Source organism: Rhagoletis zephyria, unplaced genomic scaffold (genome assembly GCF_001687245.7).
Source record: "Rhagoletis zephyria isolate East Lansing unplaced genomic scaffold, Rhagoletis_zephyria_1.1 Rzeph_scaffold_16178, whole genome shotgun sequence".
Taxonomy (NCBI): Eukaryota; Metazoa; Arthropoda; class Insecta; order Diptera; family Tephritidae; genus Rhagoletis; species Rhagoletis zephyria.
This window is the reverse complement of record NW_016173243.1, coordinates 1,942-8,592: the sequence shown is the minus strand read 5'-3', so window position 1 is coordinate 8,592 and position 6,651 is coordinate 1,942. Positions and strand designations below refer to the sequence as shown.

The window sequence follows — 6,651 nt, the reverse complement described above, 5'->3', positions numbered from 1 at the left end:
ANTTAACTTAAGTGACTCTTTAATCCTTGTAAGCAACTTAACTCAAGCGATTGCTCGATTGCTGCACGTCTTCGAAGCATTCATGCGCCAGTTGCTGCTGTGGGCCTGTGCGTCAAACGTTCTGTTCTGCATCTGTTACCACGCACTCGCTTACTTACCTCTGACTGCCTCTACGTCTATTAAATCTGCTTATTTCTTACTCACTTGTATTCCCTTTTAAGTTGCCAAATTGAACGTATTTTTGAAAATTGTTTGCCTTGTGCCTTTGTACCTACTACATGTTTCCACGGTGTGGCGTCTTTGCAATGCCGGCTTCTGTGCCCGTATTACATATTTTACCCCAGCTCGTGCTAACGCTTAACCGTCTGCTCTACTTTCTTTCTCAGTGTTTGTTCCTTTTGTAGCAATCGCATTGCTGTTGTTGTTGCTGTTGTTGTGGCTGTTGCTGTTGCTGGCGCCGTCATCGCCTTATTTTAAATACATTTCATGCGCTCGTGAATTTGTCCTTAAGGATATTTGCTCCGTGAAAATGTGTTTACTCGTGTTGTGCATATTTTAATTGTTACGTTTGTTTGGTTTATTTGAGTTAAGGACGACGCTGACGACGACGGCGCTGCACTTCTTTCCACTGAGTCTTCCTTCATATGTGTGTGTGTAAGAATGTACATACATAAGTTGATTTGGTTTGGTTTGACTGAGTTGTTTGTGTGTGTATTTTGGCATGGAATGTACTCGCTGTCTACTTTGCTCTGACTTTTTATCAACTGATATATGCAAATTCAAAAACTAAAGTTAAAGTCTTTTAATTAAACTTCTAAAAATAGCAAGAATTCCTTTCTTTATACATTTAATTGTTTGTTTTTGAGACNAGAAAAATTCCACTTAAATACATTTATAAATACTCAAGTAAACGTCTTTTTGCCAGTTAACTTAAGTGACTCTTTAATCCTTGTAAGCAACTTAACTCAAGCGATTGCTCGATTGCTGCACGTCTTCGAAGCATTCATGCGCCAGTTGCTGCTGTGGGCCTGTGCGTCAAACGTTCTGTTCTGCATCTGTTACCACGCACTCGCTTACTTACCTCTGACTGCCTCTACGTCTATTAAATCTGCTTATTTCTTACTCACTTGTATTCCCTTTTAAGTTGCCAAATTGAACGTATTTTTGAAAATTGTTTACCTTGTGCCTTTGTACCTACTACATGTTTCCACGGTGTGGCGTCTTTGCAATGCCGTCTTCTGTGCCCGTATTACATATTTTACCCCAGCTCGTGCTAACGCTTAACCGTCTGCTCTACTTTCTTTCTCAGTGTTTGTTCCTTTTGTAGAAATCGCATTGCTGTTGTTGTTGCTGTTGTTGTGGCTGTTGCTGTTGCTGGCGCCGTCATCGCCTTATTTTAAATACATTTCATGCGCTCGTGAATTTGTCCTTAAGGATATTTGCTCCGTGAAAATGTGTTTACTCGTGTTGTGCATATTTTAATTGTTACGTTTGTTTGGTTTATTTGAGTTAAGGACGACGCTGACGACGACGGCGCTGCACTTCTTTCCACAGAGTCTTCCTTCCTATGTGTGTGTGTAAGAATGTACATACATACATAAGTTGATTTGGTTTGGTTTGACTGAGTTGTTTGTGTGTGTATTTTGGCATGGAATGTACTCGCTGTCTACTTTGCTCTGACTTTTTATCAACTGATATATGCAAATTCAAAAACTAAAGTTAAAGTCTTTTAATTAAACTTCTAAAAATAGCAAGAATTCCTTTCTTTATACATTTAATTGTTTGTTTTTGAGACTTGTTCATATATCCATGGGTATACCTTTCTTTGAAGATGTAGCTTTATTTATGCTGAATGCACTCTTGACAATAGCATATCGCTAACTTAGAGTGAAAACTTCCTAAGTCAATTTTTAAAAATTTTAGAAAAGAGGAAAAAAAAGTTCTAATAAGTTTTTCTTCAAGTATTTCGCAAAACTTAAATGCGTATTTAAAGCAAAGCAAAACTCCATAAGAATCAAAAAGATTCGATCTGTATAAAAAAATCCATATTATTATGGCATAATCGGATTTTCGGAGCCTCTTTTCGACTTAGAAAATTAGAATTTTATTGAATATTAACGAGAAAATATAAAACAAGTACATATGTACCTCAAACCCTTCCGAAATGGTGCATTTTTAATTTCTCTTGCTTCGTACATCAAAATATGTAGTGTTTAAGAAAAACATTGGACAACTTTTCACTCTAAGGGCCGTTTTCTTAAGTAGGTTTTACAATGTAATTGCGCTTTAAACACATTTATTTAGTACACAGTTTGTAATTAAAGGGCAGAAAAATTTTAAAACCTACTTGATAAAATTGCCCTAAAGTATCTATATGTACATACATATGTATATTTATATTGATGCTTGCAATTTGAACTTAAGTACCTCACGATATATCGCTTTCTTCTTCTTTCAAGTCTTTTGGAAAATTCTAGAAGTATTTTAATAGGACTCTTACAGCCAGTTTCACGAAAGCAATTTAAGTGAAAAATTATTTTTTTCAGTTTCACCATTTGACTTAATTTTTATTTAAATGGTCACCTTTTCCCATTTAAATATTATTTAAATACGATGATATGCAGCTATGTTCACGTTTTTCTATCAGCTGATTTGAAAGTAGCAGAAGATAAATATATTGTAAAAAATGGAATCTGAAGACGAAAGTGATATGGAGTGCGAAATTTTAATAAATAATTTTATAAATCGTCGTCCTCGTATAATGAGGGAACGACGTAATTGTTTTACATATTATGATGAAGTTGACTTTCGGTATAGGTTTCGTTTGGCTAAACAATCAGCTTGGATGGTACTTGAACTGATTAGGAACGGAATTCGGCACAAAACTAACAAGTAAGTAAACATTAAAGTACCTTCGATTACAAATTCTGCTATTTTTTGATAAATATTGTAGAAACGGTGCGATCTCTCCCGAAGTAATGCTTTTACTAACACTGCGTTTCTTTGCAACTGGCTGCATGCAAAGAACTGGCGGTGACCTGTGTGGCGTTTCAAAAAGTTCTTCCTGTCGCGCAATAAGGAGAGTGTGTCACAACATTGCATTGTTAAGACAACGATTTATAAAAGTCCCCTTGGAATTAGAAAGCCAAAGAGAAATTCAGAGACAATTTTATAAAACGGCAAAGTTTCCACGCGTGCTAGCTGCCATGGACTGCACACATATAAGAGTACTATCTCCAGGTCAGTACATTAAATAATTTCAACTAATGAGGATTATCTAAAATGCGTCACTATTTAAGTGGGGATGAAGCGTAACTCTTCCGAAACCGAAAGAACTACTTTTCAATTAATGTGCAAACGCTACGTGACAGCAAACTGAACATCATGGACATCGTAGCCCGTTGGCCAGGATCGTCACATGACGCAATAATACTTAAAAATTCAAGAATATTTAGCCGATTTGAAGCAGGGGAGTTCGGGAATGCAATAGTCGTTGCCGACAGTGGCTACCCTTGCAATCGGTGGATAATGACACCTTTGTTAAAAGTACAAACTCCGGCTGAGGCGTTATATAACGAATCGCAAATCAGAACTCGTAATTGTGTTGAACGTCAATACGGTGTGTGGAAACGAAGATTTCCAGTTCTTGCGCTGGGAATACGAATGAATCTCAGGGAAGTGGAATGTATAATCGTTGCAACCGCAGTTTTACATAACATTTGCAGCTTAAACAACGATTGTGTCGCACCAGCAGTCTACGAAAATGAAATAAATAATATCATCGATGCAATTGTTGAAGTACCCATAATCCCAACTTCAGGTCGAAATGACATTTTATATAGAAACCATATAATACAAAACTATTTCTAATGCTTGTAAATTTCTTTTGATTATTAAAAAAATAAACATCTTTATAACTTCTTTTTTTTAATTAAGGAACACATTTTAGTATTTATATTAAATACTGATAGGGCACATATGTATGCTTGTAAATATCTTTTATATAATTATTCAAAAAAAAATTGTATCTACATATTTAAAAGTCAGATACACATTCTAGTACTTATATACATTTGTTAATACTGATAAGGCACATATATGAGTGGAAGATCGACCTATCTCGGCAGCCAGTTCGAAAACGCCCTATCACAGAAAACTTTTCAACAACGCTCTATTTCAGAAAACTTTTCAAGAACGCCCTATTTCTGAATTTTATTGAAAATATCCTATCTCAAAATTTAGTTGAAGAACGCTCTATCTCAGAATTCGGTCAGCTGCCGATTCAAAAACGCTCTATCTCAGCACATTTTCAATGTATTTTCGTTTGAGATGGGGCTTTTTTGAGCCGAATTCTGAGATAGGACGTTCTTCAACCAAATTTTGAGATAGGATGTTTTCAATAAAATTCTGCAGTAGAGTGCTCTTGACAAGTTTTCTGAGATAGGTCTATCTTCCACTCAGCCATCGATATACAAAACGAAAACCAAATAAATTCAAAATTGAAACTTTGTTCGAAAGTTAAAAAAAATTCAACAAAGTATTACAAAAATTACAAACTTTTACAGTTTGTTTAATGTTCATTAATTATTTAGAAAAGTATTGCTAATTTCATGCATTCATTTAATACATTTATTTCGTTTCATACACTGATTTTATGCCAAAATTAGAAAAACTCCACAAACTTTCCATCACAGTTCCAAGGTTTTTAATTCGAATTTCGAGAACCCTTTTTGGTATGCAGTTTTATGGCTTATCAAATTTTAATGCAATAAGCTGCATGTTTGAAGTTTCTAGAAAATCCCGTTGATTTTTTATATTTTTTTGGTGACGGGGTTATGCACTTTCTTCTATATAAAAAGGTACTTTGTATGAAAGAAAATGCTTGATACCGTCAACAAAAAAAAAATATAAAAAAAAACGGGATTTTCTAGAAACTACAAACATGCAGCTTATTGCATTCAAATTTGTTATAGCTATAAAACTGCATACCAAAAGGGTTCTCGAAATTCGAATTAAAAACCTTGGAACTGTGATGGAAAGTTTGTGGAATTTTTCTAATTTTGGCATAAAATCAGTGTATGAAACGAAATAAATGTATTAAATAATGCATGAAATGAGCAATAATTTTCTAAATAATTAATTGATATTAAACAAACTGTAAAAGTAGTTAAGACCGTTCAAAGCGCTACAATTCATATTTTTTTTAACCTAGGGGTTAAAATTAAGTTTTTCAATTGTTTTGAGTTTATCCGAAAGTATTCGCATTTCAAGGGCATGCTTCTCAGATGCAAATTGTTTTTGTAGTTCGTGTACTTCTTTCATTTGCGTAATACGTAAGGTGTGCTCGATTTTCGCAAATTCCACTTCTTCTTTCAGTTTTATTTCCGTCCATTTGGACTTTATTTCTGCTAGCTTTGCCAACTTGTGTGTTTTCTGTTTACACTTTCAGTGCAAAGCTTCTTGTTTTTAGGCGTTTTCAACTGCATTGGTGTGTAGTGCTCCCAAGGCTCTATAATCTGCAAACAAACAAGTATGTAATTAGAATTTTAAAATTATAAAACATTTGCTGTTACCATCTTTTTCAGATGTATGATTTGGGGTTGAAGCACGAGCCTTTTGCTTGTTGATTGTTCACGCAAGCCCATATCATCGATTACACAATCTGTGAATAGTTTGTGATATTTATTAATTGATGTCTTGCTACTTCAATAAAGAAACTTCATTATACCACCTTCTTCTTCCATCGTTTGGCTTTGCACTACTTGCTCGCTTTGAACATTTCGCTGCTGAGGATCAGTTCCAACTGTTAAAAGGCCAAACATACATAAATGTACATGTTAGTCATAATTATCATTTGGTAATTTGCAACTGTGTACATACCTGAATGATCCAAATCTGCAGAATGTTTATCGAATGGTAGGAAGTCGTTGTCGCATTTGGACTCCATTCCCTGCACTTGTTTCTCCGGCAATATCTCACTTAGTAATATGTCAATACTGGAAGCAGCTGGCTCTCTGGATGGACCTCCGCCCGTCCCATATGCATACTTTTTCTGGTCTGCAGATCGTTTTTTCATGTCTGCTTTCAAGTTCAAATACTTTGTTCGCAGATTTTTTGCTGACCGTGGTGCTCCGGAGCACATCGAGTTGAAACTCTCCGCTACATTTTCCCATGCCTTTTCTTTTTGATCGAGACGCACTCTCCCCGTAGCTTTACACTCCAAAATATTTGCATTTTTCCGCACTAGGCTTACCAAAGTACTGATTTCATCTCCTGAAAAATTTTTGGTTCGAGCTGCACTTTCCATTTTGAACTTTTCTAATATAACACCACAATTTATTTGTTTACATAAATCAGCTGTTATTTCTACTAACATCCCTGCTTTTAGATTTTTGGGTTGCCAAATCTGAATAATGGTGAAACGCAGGAAACTTAAGTACAAAGTTAAATAAAAATTAAAATTAAAATTAAATCCGAGTTAATTATCAATGAAAAAATTTGGTGAAACCGGCTGTTAGTCATGTATATTATAAAAAGCAAGGTGCCATTGTAATTGAAAAAAATTTCAGATTCTTTAAAAAATACAGGTAGTTATGATTGGTATCTATGCTTACGTTGCTGACTGTTTTCTCTTAAGAAATTGAATAGAAA

At 34.8% G+C, this 6,651-nt stretch overlaps 1 long non-coding RNA gene across 1 annotated transcript; it reads left to right on the top strand.

Moving 5' to 3' along the window:
• Nucleotides 1-2,846: 2,846 nt before the first annotated feature.
• LOC108379340 (uncharacterized) lies at nucleotides 2,847-3,137 on the top strand. Its single transcript, XR_001849480.1, has 2 exons — nucleotides 2,847-2,892; nucleotides 2,954-3,137. It is a non-coding gene; the product is annotated as an uncharacterized LOC108379340 (long non-coding RNA).
• The last annotated feature ends 3,514 nt before the right edge of the window (nucleotides 3,138-6,651 follow it).